The 21,882-nt window shown below is 38.8% G+C and overlaps 1 protein-coding gene across 1 annotated transcript in view; it reads right to left on the reverse strand.

Moving 5' to 3' along the window:
* Positions 1 to 697, reverse strand: part of Gabra2 (gamma-aminobutyric acid type A receptor subunit alpha2) — a 132,076-nt gene extending 131,379 nt beyond the window's left edge. Inside the window, exon 1 of the mRNA XM_085836749.1 lies at positions 159 to 697. The gene's annotated coding sequence lies outside the window, so the exon portion shown is untranslated. The remainder of the gene's footprint in view (positions 1 to 158) is intronic.
* Positions 698 to 21,882: the final 21,185 nt, after the last annotated feature.

The following is a 21,882-nucleotide window of genomic DNA, read 5'->3' on the forward strand; positions in this document are numbered from 1 at the left end:
GGATAGAGAGACTAGGAAAACCTGAGCCTTCGTGTCGAAGGAGCATGAAGAGTGGAGTGGGTTGGTGGGGTGGGGGTGGCATGCTGGCGAAGCAGAGGGGAATGAGCAAAGGTTCCCCCCCCCCCCCCCCCCGCTGCCACCAACGTCTGCGACCCTACCTGAACAGCTAGCAGAAGTAGTAGATGTTTTCCTCCAGTGGCTTTGAATCTGTCTCCACAGAAACTTGAGAGAGAGAGAGAGAGAGAGAGAGAGAGAGAGAGAGAGAGAGAGAGAGAGAGAGAGAGAGAGAGAGAGAGAGACTGCAGCAGCCTAAAGACCAGGCAGCAAATGAACGGATGGGCTGGTGGAAGCTGTAGCAGAGAGCTTGAGGAGTCCTGGCCGCGCGAGGAGTAGGCGGCGAAGGCGTCCGTAGTGGCGGTGATGGGCGGAGGAGGAGGAGGAAGAGGAGGAGGGAGTAGCGATCGCAGGAGCCGGGGTGGGGGCGCGGAGGCGCGATGCGCGCAGGCAGGCAGCAGCGGGCACGAGCCCCGCGCCTGGAGGAGGAGGAGCTAGCCCAAGGAAGAGGACTAAGGAGGTTCCAGGGAATAGGGGACCCCTTATCCCCCACTCCAATCCTGGCCAAGCCACCGCCGCCCTCTGAACACCTGGGGCAGCACAGCCAGGGTGGCGCGGGGCACCCCAGTGCGCCTGGGAGCGCCGCTGCCCGCGCCCACACCGCGCTGGAGGAGTGGAGCCCACACCCTGCCTGGAGCTGGAGGCAGTGAGCTTCCTGGTGTAAGGGTTAGGGGGCGGCTGCTGGTGAGTGTGGGTGCTGAACTGTGAATGGTGTGTGTTTGTGAGGCCCTAGGTCCCACGAGCCGCTCCCTGCCGCTCGTCCCCCGACATCATCCCTAGTGGAGCGACGTGGCTGCCTGGAAGAGGTAACGATGTATGGCTCCCACTGGAGGGCGAAGGGGCTAATCACGCCTTTACTTAGTCATCAGCGCATCCACGCAGGACCATGTTAAACGCACGTTACGTGGAATTACACAGCAGGAAGTTTCTTTGATTTCCTTAGCCCTCTGGATGTACCTCTCTTTCCTCAGCGCTCCCATAATTAGGACCAGTTTTCCCTCAAGCTAGGTCTGGAGACTTGCCCAAAGTGGATCAGTGAGGGCCCTATGCCGACCTTACCCTTCAGGAAACCCCCTGCTTTCATTCAGCAATGCTTTCCCCTAATCTCTTTGTCCAGGCATTCTCCTTACCTGGTGCTCAAGATTCAGTCTAAGAGCTATAAAAAGTTTACGTTAGCCCAGAGCAAAGGAACCCGCTGCCTTCTTTCCATTGCAGACAGGAACGAGATGGAGCAGTTTGAGGTTTTCCCCCCTTTAGGGCTTTTTCTTGGCAGGGACTTGTGATTCCAAACCTATCATACACTTTGAGAATTCTGTGTTTGATCTGTCTGATGTTTCCTTCCGCTTTATCTGGGGCGATAAAATCGAACCGTGCAACTTGAACAGAAAAAGAAGAGGGAAACCAATGAAAAAGAAAAGAAAGATGCATTCCTTTTTGTACTGTGCAGAAAACTCAATCTTAGGAACATTCTACTCAGGCAAACCAGAGCCGCTCTTTATCTTTTTTTTTTTCTCAGAAGTTTTCATAAATGGGAGACACTATAAAAGGAGAAAAGGGAGAGTTTCCTAAGCTTGTACGACTCTGTTATTTTACATCCAGAGTCAATATGTACCATTTGGTAATTGAGCACACACACACACACACACACACACGATTTTTTTTTTTTTTTTTACTAGATGATGCAGTTTTCCTAACAGGCAGTGCTAATCTACAGTAAATTTTAGCTTTGCTTTGAAGATTATGGGAAGAGAGGAAGACACTTACAATTAGAAATATTTCAGGCTGTACCTTTTAAACCATAAGCCACCACGTTGCCAATGAGTATTTAACTTCTTAATACCTACGCAAACATTTCTTATTTAGCTGGCCCTACTAAGAAGAAAGGAGCAACATGCAGCCTTCTCCCCCTCCTTCGTTAATATTCCTTTCCTGGCTTGCCCATTGAAGAGTCTAATTGAAATTCACAAAGATAAAAGACATGCCATTTAAAACCTTGCAAGCAGGGAATCTAGAGCCTTTTACTTGGTAAGAACACTCTGGACTGCCCCTTCCTGCCCCACCCCCATGTGTCCTTTACTGTAAGGAGCTCTCTCACCATGTCTTTATATCACAGCTAAACTCTTTATATTTTGACCAGGGCAACCATATTTGCCATGTCCCTACAAGATTTCTCTTTCATGAACCTCAGCCTTTGTAAATATGTTCAGATAGGATTCTGTGCTTGCTTACTGCTATTTTCTCCTCTTGATTCTGATATGGAAAAAAAAAATTAGATTCTGATTCTAACTGCCCATTTCCATTTTAAAACTTTTATTAATTGAAGTGATTTTTTTTTTTAAAGAAAAACAGCTTTGTCTGTGAACAGCCTGATTTAACTTGTAATCTCACTGACAAAACCTGCATTTGAGAGGCTTTGTCAGCAGGCTGTTCCAAGTAATTTCTTTCCACCACTTCGTTTCTGTAAAAGTGTATGTTGAAACAGTTCAAATATTTGGATACACATTCACAAGATCTAGAGTATAACCAAAACTCTTGTAAATCATAAAATTTTGATCTTTAGTATCCCCCCCCCAACCACAGAAAATGTTTTATGATTTCTATTGATGTTGGACACCTGTGGTTACCACTTCAAAGCACATTGAAGGAACTGGAGATCAGAAAAGCTGACAGCAGATAACAGTCATTTGCCTCAAAGCTATATTCATACCGATATCTCCCTGTAGTCCCGACATTGTCCAGTTTCCTCAAACATCTGAATGCAGCCTGATTTTCCTCCCAGCTCTCTATGGTAGCGTGTGAGTTAACAGCCTGAACTTGGAGAGCCTGACCTATGGTTGGTGACTAAGCTTTTCCTACCTACTTCCTTTGGATCATATCCTGGAGGAGCTGACCCTGAAAAAAAAAATAGCTAATTGGTTGCCAGTAAATCCATTCCCATCCATGCTTGGCCAGTGCAGAGCCTCCTGAATTGAACCCATTTGATTGACTTGTCTAAATTGGATTGGAGCAAGAAGAGCATTACATCTGCAGTATCCAAGGCCATGTGACTTTCAAGAATAAAAGGAAGCAGCAGCATCTGAAGGCCTTTTATTTATATTGCATTTTTTATATCTCATAATACTGTATGATTTTTAAATCTGTTACAAAGATGGTTGTTTTCATTTCTACAGACCGAGTTGGGCAGTACTACTCCAAACCCTCTACATGCCTTGAGAGCATCACAACCCTTGAAGCTTTCTGCAAGAAAGCAAATTGTATAAGTGTGTCTGCATGTATAGCATACATTAAGAGTGCACTGCAGAAGCTTCCTTTGACAGTATAGGGTAACTAATATAGACGTAACTGGTCAACTTGCAGAGCATAAGAGACTGTGGAGTGCTCAGCTATAAACAGGCCAGCTATATCTCACCACTCCTCTTACACTCAGGGGCAATCACAGAAGAAAGAGTGGAATGACTGTAAGAGCCAGAGGTAATGTAAATCTAAAGCCACAGAGTATTTTCTGGACAGGTCAAGACTATTGCACAAATAACTCACAATAGCTATGACTTCACATACAAGACAAAGTGCTAGCTTTTATTTTGGATGGCTCACGACATGGAAGCCTTCTCTGGAAAACTACTGGCTATTGAGAGATGTCTGGGATGAAGATTAAGTTTTCTTCAGGGATTAGACAACTAAGAGACTATCCATGCTCCATTAGATGGTCCTACCCCCAAGTACATACAGACCAGCATTAAGTGGATTCAGTGGGTTATGGAAAAATAAAAGATCATATGAAGTGAGGAAGGGAAATTGGTGGGAGAGATTGTGGAGGAATTGGAGAGTTGGGAAATGTGAGTGGATTTGTTTGAAACATATTTCATGCATGCATGGAATTCCCAAACAAGTTTTCAAATTTTATAAAAAGAAAATACATGAACTTTAAAACAATGTATGTGTAATAAACATCTATGTTGGGTATCTGAATAAATTAAAGTTAATGAAAATGTTTTGATATCATTTGTACAAGCTTCAGTTTTCCATTTGATTCCCTATACTTGGGAATAATAAACCAGAATTACTTTATTAAGAGTAGCATTGCACCATATGTAAAATGTTAGTGTAAAATAACATTTTATTCAAATGAGGATACATGGCCTCTTGAAACTGCTTATCCAACATGATGAAGGCTAAGGCTGTGCACTTGACTTTGATTTCCCAAGATCATATGGTAAAAATGGGAGAAGCAACTCTCCCATGTGCATAACATGACACATCCCCTTTCCCAAAATAAACAAGAACAGTGTTTCATTAAAATAAATAAATACAACCCACACAAACCCCAGGTGAGGAAGTAAGTCAGGAACTAAGAAATACAGCTTTGTTTACAAAGTGAAAGACTTCTCTACATGAATACCTTAATAATTCCCAAATATGCTTTGAGTGTAAATCTGTTTTCTCATATTCACCAAGTTAGAAAAACCAAAACAGAGAAATGAAAGGAAAACTGGAGCAAACACCCATTTGGCAATTCTCAAGTCAAAATTGTAGCTTGATCAAACTCTATTTTCCTTGAAAGCTGTATTTAGATGGATGGTTAGACTCCCAGATTCTTGAAAGAAAAACAGCTGTAAAGTGGGAGCAACTAGTCTTATAAAGAAATAAACTCTAAGCTACTCCCTCACACTAGTGTATCTGGGTCACATTTCATTAGAGCTAAATGTATTGTAGTGCACAAACTAGATTAAGCTGTACAGATTACTTCTTCCAAAGAGAGTCTGTAAATGTTCATAAAGTAGTTTTACAAAATTTTATCCAGCTTTCAAATAGAATATGTCAACTATTCAGTGTATACTGGTGGGTTCTGATATTTTAAAGCTGACTATTCATACAATGACAAACATACAGAATAGTTTGTAAGAAATTTATTGCTATCTTTCTGTGAAATTGTCAATAGATTTCTTTTTAGTTTATTCAACTGTTCCAAAGACACGAATAGAAATTCAAAAACTCAGCCCAAAAACTCATAGAAAAGTACACTATGAATTTTGTTCAGTCTTTGCCTGGGAATATGTCTGTAATTACTAATGAAAATAAGGAACTTACAGGAATTTCATTTATAGAACTGTTAATTTTATTAACAAAACTTTTTGATATTAACACATGTAATCTTCAAAATTAAGAGTTAAGCTTTTATTATTCCAACTTTATGATAAGAAAACTCTGAGGTTACATTCTTTAATACTGTAAAAAAAAGACATATATATATATATATATATATATATATATATATATATATATATATGGAAAAACCCACAATCAGGCTATGAATATTTCATTATCACTCAGAGACATGAAACAGAAAATAATAACCAATTATTTCTAAGAAAAAAGTAAATAATCCATAGTAAGTTAATTATAGATATCAAATGATTTCACGTATGGATCGTTAGCCTTGGAGACTCATTGTATTTGCCAGAGTGATTTGCTCATAGTTGCTCTTAAACAATTGCTGAAATTTATAGATTTAAGTGCTTTGGGATATAGATCAGAAGACTTCATACCAATATTAATGATGATGTGACCTTGGTTGTCTCATTAGATATTAGCATATTCAGTATATTCTTTTGAGTCCCAAAGGTCCATTCTAAAAACGTACTGGCCATCACTGCTTAGACATCTATTTTTCTTCAAAATGTTTCAATTCTCTGTTCCATCTCACTTATGCCTTCCCCAATTGCATCCTGAAAATTCTTGCTTCCTTAACACCCCATAATACCACATAGGCACATTGGTTGTTGATGAGATATTTGATTACTGTTGCTATCAGTTGAATCATCCCACATTACCAATTCCATTCCCTTCATACCCTTCACAATTTCACCATTGGCTTGATGCCTTTCAGTACCAGTAAGTAGTAGCCTACCACCTTCTTTCTCTCTTTCTGTGCATATTTCTCTAGTTTGTCTTTCTAAAGTCAAGATCTTGCTAGTACCATTGAAAGTGCCTTTTGACTCATTTAGAATTCTTTTTTTTTTTTTGAAATAATCCAAGTTAACAAAAACTGTTTTGCACATCACACAGGAATCCAGCTTCAATCCTGCCCTCCCTGTACTGCCCTTGTATATTAGCCACCCATTTGTCACTGTGATTCAAAGCATGAGAAGAAACTTTAAAAAGAATTTTATTTAGGTAACACTTTAAAAGGAGAACGTTCATTGCAGTGGAGGAGAACATAGCAACCAGAGTGTCTTTGCAGCTATATTAATGAGAACTTGTTTACACTTCCCATTTTCTGAATTTACTCAGTCCACGACTGGGCCCTTGTACCAGAGCCTCCAACATTCAAACTGTATCTTTTGAGAAATACCACACAAATACCCTAGATTTTACTTAATCCAATCACATTGACCATGTACATATATGGGCCTGCATGTGATTCATACATGAACAATGTCATCATTGTTCCTTCAAGCATTATCTCTTTTCTATATGCTTTATATCTTCATAGTTCATTCCATTTCTTTCAAATGCTAGTTGATTCATATCCTTATGCTGTTGGTTCCCACTGCTTTAAGAAATGTAATCTCACTTTCACACTCTACCTGCTGAAAATTTTGTGCTTCAGCCCTAAAAGTTATTTATTAAATTTCCTGGAAAAAGTCATACTGCATTTGTAACCTCACTCCGAGTACCATAGAAATTTTGCATTGGATCCAAAATATTGACATAACTGCTCTATCCCATTTAGTGATGTTATTAAAAATACCATATCCCTGAAAGGTTTTAAAAAACGTAAATCATGTCTACATGGTTCTAGAGGCTATGAAGGCTAATGCTGGGGCCAATGTAATAATTATCTGCTGAGGAGTAACTTTATTATCATCGTATGCTCATGAGGTAAAACATGATATATATATATATATATATATAAAACAGAGATATATAACAGGGATATATATATCCCTGGAACCTTTTATGTGGACCTAATTTCATTTGTTTAGGCTGGATTCGATTCCATGTCCTGAGCATCTCCTCCTCAATGATCCTACCTCCAGTACCTTAGAGAGTAAACATTCAGTGTGTGAATTTGAGCAAGACATGAACATTCACACCATAAAAGATGCTTGCCGGCTTTCAACTGGTCTTCTCCTTTTTCCATCATATTCAGATACAGTCCACAGGGAAGTGCCTCTAGCTTTCTACTTGTATGATTACTTTAGATAATTTGACAATTTCTTTTCCCTGGTGATCTCTTTCTTCTTCTTTGGAGCCCATTGAAGCGAATATCTATGGTTTCCTGGGAGATTCTTGGGAATAAATGAAATAAATCAAAGGACAGGTACCTACTAAATTAGTGAGGGAGGACAAGAGTGTATATGTGTGTGTATATATATATATATATATATATATATGAATGTATATATATATATATAAATGTATATATATATATGTGTGTGTGTATGTGTGTGATCAAATCCCCTTCACTAACAGTGAGAGACAACAGTTATGCTAAGAATTAATAACCTTCTAACACCAAGATGAACCTCTTATTGACACTCGAACCATTCAGCTTCAGAAAAATTTTTTACCTCCAGCATCTTATTTTTCATTCACAAAGAATAAAAGTAGTTGCAGATCCTATTTCATTTGGTTGTCATGAGGACTCTGTGGGTTGATGTACGTGCACAGCATATAACCAGCTCGTAGGCAAAAGGACACAGTTTTTGGTGGTGCTACAGAAGTATTTGAAAGCTGTTAGAGCCTCGTCTCTACGTTTAGAAGATGGAATTCCGTTTCACTCACAGCCCTTGACTATACCAAATCTTTTGATTCTGTTTTTCTCATGAGTATGTGAGCATACATGCTGTCTTGACCACAGTGAAGCTTCAACTTTTACAGAATACTCCATCAGAACCCAGCACACATCCACACATTTTTTTCTTCCTTGTGTCTCTAGTGTTTTCCTCATTCATTTTTTTTTCTACATTTTTCTCCTGCTCCTCTCCTCATTTAGTATACCATGCTCTCTTTTGGATTTTGTTTTTTTTTTTTCCAGCTCCTCTGCATTTCCTTCTTTTTGTCAATCTCTAGTGGCTCCTTTTCCTCACCCTTCCTCATTGGAATTCATATATAGCATGAGTCTACACTTGTGCAAGTACCTGTCTTTGACATGGGAAGTGCAATGTGCTATGGAGGCATGCAGATAAGGTATATAAGAAAACAGAATTTATGTGTCTACTGCATGAACACATGAATTCATATCTATGTTTCTCTATGTGAGTCTCTAAATTAAATCCACTAAAGTATATTCTACTAATCTATTGTATTAATGATATTAAAAACTCAGGTGATTATTTTTATTTGAATTGAGTTTTTAATATAATACATATTTAGGTACCTAAAATAATAATATTGACACAAATGAGATTTGAGGAAAGGGAAATAATGCCCATATTTGTGGCTTTCAAAGAGTCAAAAGCACTTGGCATCATAGAGACATCCAGCTGTCCTATCCTTGTCACATCCTCAAATTACTTTGACATCTGGAATAGGAAAGTACTTTCTAATGTTAACTTACAAGAGAGACAGGGAAGTCTTCTGTATGAGGAGTTGGTATTTAACAACTTATCCATACAGGGCTTCATTTTTGAGGGAAGAAATTTCCTGAGAGAATAATAAAAATTATTTGAGCTCTTCAGAAAATTTTGTAAGTCTAGATGTACAAATGCCTTCTGTCTAATTGTTGCTCTTGAAATTGGAGGGGCCAATATACTGGATCTGACTGGGATATATGAGCGTATGAGAGTGGTTTCCGGTGTGTGTATGGCTCAATAGGGATCAACTTTATCATATTGCCTTCTCTCCTGTTATTTGTCTGTTGAGAATGATAGCCTAAACTGGTACCCAAGAGTGGAAGACAGAGATCAGAGCTTCTAGCTTACTTACATTGGTTGTATAGTATAAGAAAAAATACTTGTTTTATGTTTTCAAATCTTCCAGTAATGTTTAACTATAAGGATAATTTAACTTATTATGAACTTGCAGAAAAGGGATAGAGAAAGAAGGAGGAAAAATACAACTATATTATTTGGTGTTGTGTTACTTGGATAGCCTGTGTAATAGAATCACATGTTACATATGTTCAAGCAGAAGGGACTTTGCCAAAGAATCTTACATTTTAGTCCCAAATTCCCTGAGTACGTAAGAGTGGGCACATTGTTTCCTACTGCATTTGCTGATAATTGTACTTTACTTCTATCTTGTAAATATTCTGTCTTTCTTAATATAAACACAAAGAAGAAAAAGTCAGATGTTCTTGACAAATATTTTGTGTGAAACATCAATTTATTCTTCTCCATCGTGAGAACATTGGGCAGGTAGATAATATTCGTTGCGTTTCAATGGGAGCTTGGATTGTTCAAAATATGGCAGATACTGTATTATAAATTTAACTTCAAAATTAAAATATATTTTAAAAGAATAAAAATAAATAAAACAAAAACCGTAAAAACTAAAAAAATCAGGAGCTTGAAAAAGAGGCTAAACTATGACAGCAACTCCTAACTGTTCAAGTTGGTGAGACTTGAGTAAGCAAACTGGATTTGAGTAGAAAATAAAGTGAAGGGTATAATCCCATCTCAACAACATGGTGAAAAACAAAGGAAATCAATTCTAAACGAAAAATCCAGTGCAAGCACTTGAAGCAATTTTTACAGATGTCTGACAAGACAGAAAAGGCCAACCAGTCAGAGGTTTTAATATGAATTCTTTTGTCATCACACAATTCACTGAAGCAAAATTTTCTCGCTTTAAAATATTCTTAGTGAGTCGATCCACATCATTCAAGTACAAGTCTTTGCAGCAATTTAACATTCAAACTACCAGGAGAAAAATTTACTTATCTTCAATAAGTTCTTGGGGGAGCCAAAGATGATTTAGATCTCTTTCCATGCCCCATATTGCTTCCCATGTGGCAGACACTCAATAAATGTTAATCAATGAAAAGAAAGCTGAGTGAATAAAACACATGAATAAATTAATAAGTGAATGCCACACTGTCAGTGAAACCTTAAACATTGTTTACAAACAGCCATGTGTGTCCCACTTATCTGTCTGACCTTCATGTCACTCCAGTCCTTAAAGCTCCAGTGCCCACCAGGTTAAGACCCAAATCTTTATCATAATAAAATCTCATTACAATTTAGCTACTGCCTTGGCCTAGGCCACCAGTTCCCTCATTCCATCAACTCCAGCCTATTTTTGGTTCTTAGAATGTGCCAGCTTCCTGGCTGCTATTTCTCATCCTGTCACAGGATGTTGTATCACTCTTTGCCCGGGTTGGAAAGCTCCCTCCACCTCTTTCATTTCAGTTGTATCTACTCATCCGTTCTTCATTGAAAAAGGGACAGGAAGTGCTTCTCAAAACAGCTTCCTTAGCAGCCCACATCAACCTCTGCTCTGTTCCTATGTGATGTGAACTCCCTTTCTTATAAGTTCTCTTTGCTTTGTGCTTTGTGATATGATTAGCATCTGCCTACAAGATATGCTATATGTTGCATAATTTCTGGTCCTGTGCTTATTTTTGGATAACATTAGCTCTCCTGAAATATGTACATCAAATGATTTAGACTAACCACTGAATAAACAATTGCTGGGGGGGGAAAGAACAACAAATTGCAAATAACAATTTATTATTTGCAAGGCCTGTAGCTCCTAGTCCTAAATTTAAATCTCTAGTCCAGACATTGAGATTGTTGCTACAGTAATAAAGAACCTGTGCAAAGTATAAAGAGGAAGACCATGGCACTGCTTTTGTGTTTGTGTACAATGAGAAGGAATACATTGTGTAGTAGCAATTGTATGTGTAGATCCAGGTGGGCTAGAGAATTCAATCAAGGTAGCCAACAAAATGATGTATTTCAAAATCTGGAAGCCTTAGTCTTCTGGTGTAAGTTCATGAATGGATTCTTACCTTTAAAAGGTATGGTGCCATGCAAGTCTTTTTCAGTGTTCAGCAATCTTGAATGGGATGATCTGATGTTATTCATCAGGAGTGTAGAGTCACATAGATACAGGTTTAAAAGTATCTCTAAATAGATTGGTGCTATGAAGGAGTAGAAAGAGAAAAAACATCTTTGGCATCTTTGTTTTTTTTTCTTTGTGTTTTGTTTTGTTTGTTTGTTTGTTTCGAGACAGGGTTTCTCTGTGTAGCCCTGGCTGTCCTGGAACTCACTTTGTAGACCAGGCTGGCGTTAAACTCAGAAATCCGCCTGCCTCTGCCTCCCAAGTGCTGGAATTGAAGCGTGCACCACCACAGCCCAGCTTTGTTTTGTTTTTGTGTTTTGTTTTTTGTCTTGGTTTTTCTTATAAAAATGTTTTTCCTTATTTTTATACAAAATAAGGACAAAGATATTATGAAGTGTGCTAAGATAGCATACACAAGAAAATAGAGAGAATATTAAATATCCAGGTAAATTCAACACCAATAGCTCTAAAATCTAACTGTAAGTACTAAGTACTCAAATAACTACAATTTGCATTTAAAAAATATTTTCTCTACAAAGGGTCTTATCAGCTATACAAGAATCTTTACCATATTGATACTGATGTTAATCATGAGCTACACTTGAATTTCACATTCTTAACAATTTACTACTGCTACTACTACTACTACTACTACTACTATTTAATAATAATAATTGACACATTTTCTTATATAATATACATCCAACCATCTCTCCACTTCCCAAATTCTCCCTACCACCCCTGTTCCCCGAATCTAATACTCCTCCACTTCTTTTCAGAAAAATGCAAACTGCCCAGGGATGTCATGGCATTCCTGAACATGGCATAACAAGTTACAAGAAGACTAAGCATATACCCTCATATCAAGGTTGAATGAGGCAACCCAGTAGGAGAAAAGGGGTCCTAAGAGCAGACAGAAAAATAAGAGACATCCCCCAACACCTCCTGTTGGGAGTCCCAGATATACCCCAAGCTAAATCACCATAGCATGTATACAAAGGATCTAGTGCAGTCCCATGCATGTTCTTTGATTGCTACTTCAGTCTCTGTTGTGAGGAGCAGGTGTGGCAGCAGTCCCAAGAAGTGGGACTTGCATATGACTTGCACCTGACTTCCTCATATAAACCACAAACATCATGAGAGCTGCGCAGGTGTACCAGATTACTGGCAAAGCCATTTTGGTGGAGATATGCCCCTGCTGCCCTGATTAGCTGAAGCTGCGTCCCTGGTGAGGTGATGTGGCCTGCTGTGAGTGGATGGGAACTGATAGTATATAAGAGTGAGAGGCCCAGGGCTCGGGGTCTTTTGCCTACACAGTCAATGCTCTCCCAATAAACGTGTGCAGAAGGATCCTATTGTGGTGTCTTTCTTGCTGGCGAGTCAGGCGTCCCACAAATGGTGCCGAAACCCGGGAAGTAACATCTTCAGGCATGAGCGAAGACCCCCTGTTACAGGGAGGATTCAGAACTGCATCACGGGGAAGGAGCGGTTAATGAAGTGTTCCCGCAACACAGACTGTTGAGAAGGATTCAACTGCGTGGATTCAGAACTCTTCAGCTGGGGAACAGTGGTACCAGTAAGTAAAAAGAAATTAATGTGAGTCTCTGAGAGGTATGCTTTCTTACGCAGTAGGTCCGGTAATTGTCGCTTGCCTTGATAAGGGTAGCAACTTTTGCAGGAGCACCAGGGAAGCATATCAGAAACAGAGAGAAATGAAAAAGAAGGCATGTGCAGAAATATAAGTAAAATAAGAAATAAAAGAAGAGAAAAATGAAAATAAGCTATTTCAGAGCTCTCCTAGGGACAGAAGGAAAACGGGAGACGTCCTGTTTCCTCTCTGGCTCCTATGGAGATATTCTTAGCTCTGGTTAGGATACCTGGGTCCCTTTGAGACACCAAGTTCTATTCCCTGCCTGTCTATTATCTGTTTTTGGTGCACCAAATTGTCCATATGTCTGTCAATTCATGTTTTTTTTTTTGTTTGTTTTGTTTTGTTGTTTTAGAGGCAAATATAAAGTTGCCAGGAAGCAGGCACAAAGTAATGATAAGGTTCCTGATTTTGGGACAAGTTAAGGTTCATGGTTTTGGAACAAGTTAAGGTTCACGGTTTTGGGACAAGTTGCACCAAGCACCATGGGGAATTGAGGTTTGCAGAGGAACAGAGGGTTTTACCAAAAGGGGTTTTGCTAGTCTGGAAGTTAGTGAGAAATTGCATAGAAGATAGAGAAAGATGTGGCACAGAACTCCAGAGAGGTAATGAGGCGCTGAATCAGGTGAGAGAGGAGTGCTCTCAATTGGTTTGGGAGAGAGGGTCTGTTTGTGTTTCCTCAGGATCATCGACAACAGCTGCAGGTCCCGGAGTGGCTGACCAGAGCAATTCAGGGCAGGTGGAGCTGTGAGGACTTGGATGTTCCTGTGGCTGGAGGTGCTCTGGCTAGTGAGAACTGAAGAGCTACATTGGGGCTGTGTTCCTGAAACCCATGTCATTGACGCATTCAAGTGTTTGCTCAATTCTTTACATCTAATGCTTCACTACAATTGCCTTTTTTCTATGCTGCTTCAGCTAAAGGGATTGTTGTATTTTCAGATGATTCAAAATATTTCACAGATGAGTGATTGTGTTCAGCTGTATCTACTAAAACTAATGCTACCTGGATTCGAGGGGTGTGGCCTGCCAGTATATCCAAGGGCAATGACACTATACCCTCCCAACCTAGATGGGCCCCCCTTTCCTTTTTGTAGGAGTGTTCCTGATTCCCTTCCACCTTGGGCAGTGCCCCTTATATGTATGATTGTTATGTGAGGTGAATGGTAGTTGCACTGATCTTTCCCCCTTAAGCCAGGTGGCAGGAGGGGCCTGGGGTAATGCAAATTTTATTGGAATGGTTCTAATGGGTTTGAAACTTCTGTATTTCAATTTGCTGGAGGAAGGAATGTTTCTTTTCTGGCTACGCCTGTTTGTATGTGATCTCCTTTTGTGTTTATTGTTTATAAGAATGTTAATTGTAGTAGTGATATTCTTATATCATTTGACTGTTGTGACTAGGATACCTTGCTTTGTACCTTTGCCTTTTCAAGTTACTTTGTTTACAAACTGTTTATCCCTTGCCTCAAGGCTGATGGGAGCCCTGGGATGTATGCTTGTAATAGTGTGTGTGTTGTGTGTTTGGCACATGTGTTAGGTGCAGCGTGTGCAGGCCTGTACTTTCGCCATGGTGGCGTAGGCTCTTGCTGCAGTGGAGGCGGGACAATCTCCTCAGATTCGGTTTGCCACTCTAAAAGAAATTATGCTGCATTATGCCGTGGGTTTCGAGGCTAAGCACTGCACAGAGGATAGCTTGCTGTTGGCATCCTGTGGAAGGCATGTCTGATTGTATGAAGGTTCAGTGTCCTAGTTCCCTTCCCCCAGGAAAAATGACACGGGAGCTGGCCAAGACCCTCTGGGTGATGAGCCCAAGGGATGGTTTTGTGTAAGGCCCCTATGCTTGCACACTGGGGATCAGACCTCTACCTTCACCCATGAGGCTTGCTTGCAGCAAATAAGATCTGGCCATAGATTAATCAACATCCTGGCCTTTTGATGCACCTGCCGCAAGCAAAACACAATCTCCCCAAGTGTGGCTTGGCATGACAGAGAAGTAGTCAGTGATAAGACTCCCTGGGCATGTCACCAACCTAAGACAGGGATCAAACCAATGTTGTTTGTCTCCCAAGGACGGGTAAAGGGCATGGCCGCGGGGGGGGGCTATCTACAGACATTCTGTCTGCCAAAAAAGAAAAAAGGAGGAAATGTGGGGAGCAGGTGTGGCAGCAGTCCCAAGAAGGTACCAGGGACTGCAGCTAAGTCATATGACTTGCACCTGACTTCCTCATATAAACCACAAACATCGTGAGAGCTGCACAGGTGTACCAGATTACTGGCAAAGCCATTTTGGTGGAGATATGCCCCTGCTGCCCTGATTAGCTGAAGCTGTGTACCTGGTGAGGTGATGTGGCCTGCTGTGAGTGGATGGGAACTGATAGTATATAAGAGTGAGAGGCCCAGGGCTCGGGGTCTTTTGCCTACACAGTCAATGCTCTCCCAATAAACGTGTGCAGAAGGATCCTATTGTGGTGTCTTTCTTGCTGGCGAGTCAGGCATCCCACACTCTGTGAGCCCTCATGAGGCCTGCTTAGTTGATTCTTTAGGCCTGATTCTCATAGTATCCTTGACCCCTTTAGCTCCTACAATCCTTCCTCCTACTCTTCCATGGAGTTCTTTGAACTCTGCCTAATATTTGGCTTTGGGTCTCTATATCTCCTCCTGTCAGTTTCTGGATGAATCTTCTGTGATGGCAGTTGGGCTAGGTACCATGTGAATATAACAGAATATCATTAGGAATCATGCTATTTACATTTTATTTAGCCAATCATGTTCAATTTTATCTTAGGTCTTTGGGCTACTAGCCTCTGGTTCCTGGCCATCCAGGCAGTGTCCGGCATGGGCTCTCTCTCTTGGAGTAAGCCTCAGGTAATACCTATCATTGACTGACCACACCCACAAGTTTTGTGCCACCAGTACTGCAGCACATCTTATAGGCAGGTTAAATTGTAGGTCAATGATTTTGTGGCTAGTTTAGTGTCCCAGTCCCATCACTAGAATTTTTGCCAGGTTACAGGAGATGGCATGTTCAGGCTCTGTGTCCCGAATTACTGGGAGTCCTCTCTAGGGACACCTTTATAGATTCTGAGAAGTTTTCACTGCATTGGGTTTCCACTTCACCACACAATATGCCTTCCAATTATAGTCTCCTCTCCCTGTGTTTACTCCCTCCACCATGCTTCACCTGTTTCTTCCTGTCCCCGTCCTCACCACCTCCAGTCGACTTTCCAAATGTATTCTCTTTCCTTTCCCCAGGGAGATCCATGTATCTCCCATGAGGCTTCCATGTTACTTAGCCTCTCTGGATCTTTGGATTTTAGCATGGTTATGCTGTACTTAACAGCAAAAGTCCACTTATGAGTGAGTGCATACAGGAATGTTTGTCTTTCTGGGTCTGAGTTACCTTGCTCAGGATGGTCTGCTTTTTTTCTAGTTCTATTGATTTGTCTGAAAATCTCATGATGTAATTATTTTTAGTAGCTGAGTAAGAATCTGTTGTATAAATATACCACATTTTCCTTATCTATTCTACAATTTTCACTTGTCCATTTTTCCTAAATCCTAAGTAATTGCATTTGATGAACTATATTCCTAAAAATTTCTATATCTCTTGACACATACTCAGAGAAATGAACTAATATTTCATAGATGTTTAAGGGAATAGCTGCACTTTGTGCATGCGTGCGCACACACACACACACACACACACACATCTGTGTGTATATGTCCAATGTGTGTATATACATATGTGTGTGTATTTATGCATGTATGCATGTACACATATATGTATATATGCATACATATATATTTTGTGCGTGTGTGTATGTGTGTAGAATAATAAATACTAGTCAATTTGGCTTCAAGATGCTGTATAGCCTTTTTCCTATTTTTATGAACCACTGCAGGACCAAAACCATGTCCCTTTTGAAATAAAATTGTCATTAAAGGGGTATTTGTGTGCTATAATGCCAGAGCTAAGTATCTGTGAATGAACCTACATGGCCCAAAGAACCTACTATATTTCATGCTTGCCCTCAAAGTCAACAAAATTAACATTCTCTGTACTAAGCCTTACATATCAAATCTGAATAATAGATTAGAAAATTAATACTCTAAAGAAAGTCATTATTTTATACATTTTAAACAGTTAACACATGAAGGACTACTAAGAAAATTGTTATACAATTAGTACCAAAACCATCTTGGTAAATCATAAATCATATTTTCTAAAAAAGAATAAAAGTGCTATATATGCAATTTGTAAAATATGAAGTGATATGGTAACCTTTAGTTTAGGTTGGAAATAGAATAAACTAGAGTGACCATCACTCAAGGAAGTGTTCAGTGAATGATTGTAAAATCTAAACAAGAGAGCAAACAACAACAACAAACACAAGCACCTAAGGGAAAAGGTCTTATGTGCATTCCTGTGAGTTGGTGTATTTTCTCTGCTCCTTTGCTCTCTACTGAAATGATTGACATCCTTTTCCTCAATGGTCCATGAACCTCTAGAGAAAAATAGCTCCTAATTTATTCCTGTGTCCACTTCTGCATAGCACACTAATAGATTCTTAACTAAGAATATTTTAGAAAACCGATCTATGCATCATTGACTCTGTCAAATCAATGTTGCTGTTGAACATGATTATATCAGCCCCAGTCAGAAGATCCTGAAACAAACTGACCTTCAGAGGTGATAGCTCCTATATTGGAGAAATATCTGTAAACATCCATAGTGGTGTTCCCTGTTGCTGCTCCCTGTTGCTGCTCCTTGTTCCTTATTATATACCCTTAGCAGAAGAACATTCTTGTGTTTCCAACCAGTGTATTTCTGTCATACAGTTATTCAAAAATAGTTCCACTATTTAACTCACAACTGAAAACCAACTACAGTTTACATCAGTTGATTCTTACTAAAGTATATAAAAGCAGAGAGGCTGAACTGAAATCTAATAAAGACAGACTAGATTGTTTCAAGTAACATTGCCTGCCACTTGTCAAGCAATCACTTGACTAGAAAATCAAACTTCAGTGTGTCTAACCAAATAGCTAAGATGAATGCAAAGCCTTTGAATTTTTTTATTGTTTGTTAGAAGGAGTGTGTATCTGAATAAAGCAAAAGTGTTGCTGTGAGGAACTGACAGAGATACAGAAAGGGAGTCATCAAAATTCTCAAGATATACACTAGGTCTGTGAGTTTGCAGGTCCATATTTGAGTAGCTAATGGTATGACTTCTTAATATTAGTTAAGAAAGTATAAGACTTTGGGGCAAGACAGCTAGACATATTATAGGAACTATTGCTTGTAGGTCATTTAGTTGCATCCAAGAATGGATCCTACCCTGGGCTCTTAAAATAACTAGAGCAGAATAATGCAGTGTGCCCTGGAAACAGTTTAATGGGCAAACCTCAAGTCAGCCTTGCTGTGATTCCTCTCCTAGCTGACCTTTTAGTCATAGAAACAGAACATTTTGGTTGACATGAATCCTAACCAATACTGGATTTTGATGAATGCACATTATTTATTTACTTTATTCTTCTACATCCAACTCCAACTCTGATTCACTTATTTATTTACCATTTCTCTCAAGATGTGCTTTGTCTTTATGCTCTTGGGACTATAAATCACAGCCTTGAATTCTAAGTCCCTGTAATTCTCTTCTCACATTATTGTTTATTTTCTTCTTTTGCATATTCATGAGGTTTTTATTTCTTCAGAGAAGTAATAGTTTAGTTCATTCTATTAGCAAACAAGTTGACACCATAAGATGCCTTAAAGATGTTGACTTTAGGACCTCATATACTGGAGGTTTTAAAGGGTCCCTAAGTGCCACTTTAATCTACACTTCCATTCATTTATTCTGAAGGTAGTGTCTGACCTGTAAAGTGAACATTACCAAAATGCTACTAATTTGATCATCACATAATTTAGGAGTTCTCTGAAGAACTCTTACACCCTCAACAAGATAGTTTACACTTTGTATTTTTAGATATAATTAGCCTTAAGATATTAGTATGAGTATAATACATGCACATAGATAAGTCAAATTTAACTCATAACCTAAGGGATCTTCATTAATCTCATAAAATTTCAGTGTGAACCATACACTTTATGTTAATTATTTGACATAAAACCTGTGAGAAGTAGCTTCATTAACAATTATATTGTGATTTGAGACATGTGAAAAGTTAAGAGAAGTTTAAGAAGAGCCAAATTCTTTCTAGACATAGAGGAAAAGAGGGCTCATTCTGATTTGAAAAGAGCTTTCAACCAGATCCACTGAGAAGGTCAAGCTATCCTCTGATTCAAAGTTTTTGTAGCCCACTCAGGGTAAAGCCTTCTAGAAGACTGTTGGTGCACTCATGGGCCTATGATAAAAGAATGAAATTTTATAAGTAAATCCCATGGTTATATGCTTTTTAAGTATTTTCTGCTTTGCAGATTTTCTGAAGAACCACCAAACTGATCTCCAGAGTGGTTGTACCAGCTTGCAATCCCACCAACAATGGAGGAGTGTTCCTCTTTCTCCACATCCTCGCCAGCATCTGCTGTCACCTGAGTTTTGGATCTTAGCCATTCTGACTGGTGTGAGGTAAAATCTCAGGGTTGTTTTGATTTGCATGCAGCTTTTCAACAACACGTAATTTCCTAGTGACACAAATGTGGAAGAAAGTGGCCATCTCTAACGGGACTGTTAATGGTGCTTACCTGGCAGTTAGTAAAGAATCAAGTTGGCTTTAGCATTCTTAGATGTTTCAGATCTATTAGAAGCAACTGGAAAGTTTGAAAATGAGAGAATGAGGAGAAAGTACTATTTAAGAAATCATATTAGGGTTTCGTGGTTTTCATAGGGTGAAAGTGCCTATAGTGTACATGTTGACTGAAATCAGCATAGAAAGAAAAGCAATCCTTGCCCCAATATCTACCTTCCTCAGATTGAAATGGGAGGGTGAGCTGTTTATATTACAAGTGGATTAATTTAAACAGAAAAGAGAATTTATTTCTAAAACAATTGTAGGTCATATAAAAACAACTGTTGAACATCTTTGTTAGATTAGCCAAGTTCAAGCCAAGGAATGTTGTAGTTACCCATTCCCCCATTAATGATATGGAAATTCAAAGAAGACAGATTTATAGCTCGAAACTAGAGGAGAAAAAGCAGAAGAAAAAAAAAGCTGAAGAGTTAGTAAGTATAAGTTGCTGGCAAAGGAATCATTAGGTTCTATTCTATCCTATACTGGGGGTGAGAAGACATAGTTAATGACTTCATAGAAATGATACAACATTTTATAATAGAAAGTGAAGCAAATCGTTATACCCCATGGTATACCCCTTGTGAAGATATGTATTGTCCTCAATTACAGATGGACATTTTATATCAAATTCTTTTGAGGATGAATATTAGGGTCCTTTAAAAGTACTCTTCTCTCCAAAAGAAGTATATAACTTTGAACTGTTGCCTAGCTTTCATGTTTTGCAAAAACTTTACCTGCCATCACTAGGTACCAACATATATGACAAACTAGACTGGTAGTTTCTTCATTCTACAAATCATAGTAGAAGCAAAATGCTTACAAGCGTTCTCTTCTAACATTAAAACAAGTTTCCTACAGTCACTTTTTAAAAATCTGGCAAAAAAATTCAGGGTGGGAGAGATGGCTCAGGGACTCAGGATCAATTCTTAGTATCCAGATAGCAGCTCACAAACCTCTATCACTACAGCTCCAGGAGACCTGACTCTCTTCTGATCTCCACACACATTTCATATACATCAGTTCCTTTAGATATGTGCATGTCATCAAACATGCACACACACAAAATAATAATGTTTGTTAAAGGAAAATATTTCCCTATTTTTAGGTAATATGTCCAAGATATGAAAGATGATACAACGCTAATCTTGTTTCTAGTTCTAACTCTGTAGTGGAATTTTTACTTCAAATGGTAAATAAATGCATAAAAATATTTTTTAGTGGAATAAAAGTAGAGAATCTAATGAGAAGTTCCAAATAGTGACTTTAACTTTTAGAAGTTTATTGAGCTGTACAGTCATTGTTCGGGATAACTTTGGTGTGTAATCTTTTTTATATGTGACTTGTTTTATCATCACTTTTAAAGAAATAGTAAAAGGTTAATTTTTTATTTTATTTATAAAACATCAGAACACAAATAAACATAAAGGAATAAATACAACCCAAGTACTGTTTGGTTCTTCATCTGTCAAGGATATGGATATAGTTTAACTTCATGGATAAGGTTAAACTTTGCAAAGGCAAGAATTGTATTTACAATAAATCGATGTTGTACAAATTTGCTAAACTTACACACTAATTTCCTCCAGGAGCAATGTAACAAAAAAGTCACCTTAGGTTTTATGTTTGTTTTTTAAAAACCTTTTTGGCTTTGGTAATAGATCCAAATTATAATGGTCTGCTAAGATATTTTCTTTGCCTCGAAGATTAGGAGAATATGATGTAACCCAGATGTTATTCCAAGTGACTCATTCAAGATGACTGGGCCACTTCCACTGAAGCTTGAGAACTTTTGCCTTTGTAAAGGGCCACTCTCATCATAAAAAAGAAATGTAGAAATGTAAAGCCGATCGCAATGAAGGCTGTATTTGTATTTGTATCATTACGTTTGATTATATCCTTTTGATTTTCAAAGAAACTTGCATGCTTTCTGTGAGATCCTAAAAATGTCTACATTCTATTGTGCATATTCACAATGATTAAAATGTAAGTTGATTTTGCAGATACAGGCTCACACTCAGACTGATGGCTACATCAGGTCGGCTCTTCCAAAAGTTCCCTCTATCTTCATCTACACCAGTTTATAAACCTCACAGTATTCCTCACCTCAAATATTATTAAAATATTAGCCTATCTACCTTGTCTATAGAAATTCTACAAGCCTATAGGAATCAGAACACCAATTTCTTCACCCCTTTCTGGACTGTAAAAGCTGAAGAAGCACAGAGGAAACTTACAAAGTATCTGCATGCAGCAAAAGTAATGGAAGGGCTTTCTTCATAGTCCAGTCTTAAAGCCATAAAGGACAAAGATGCCGAACCTATCTTTATCATTCCTGTGTTCATTCCTGAATCAAAATGCCT

The sequence above is a fragment of the Mus caroli genome, unplaced genomic scaffold (assembly GCF_978045245.1).
Source record: "Mus caroli unplaced genomic scaffold, Mus_caroli_1 scaffold_4, whole genome shotgun sequence".
In the NCBI taxonomy this organism is placed as follows: domain Eukaryota; kingdom Metazoa; phylum Chordata; class Mammalia; order Rodentia; family Muridae; genus Mus; species Mus caroli.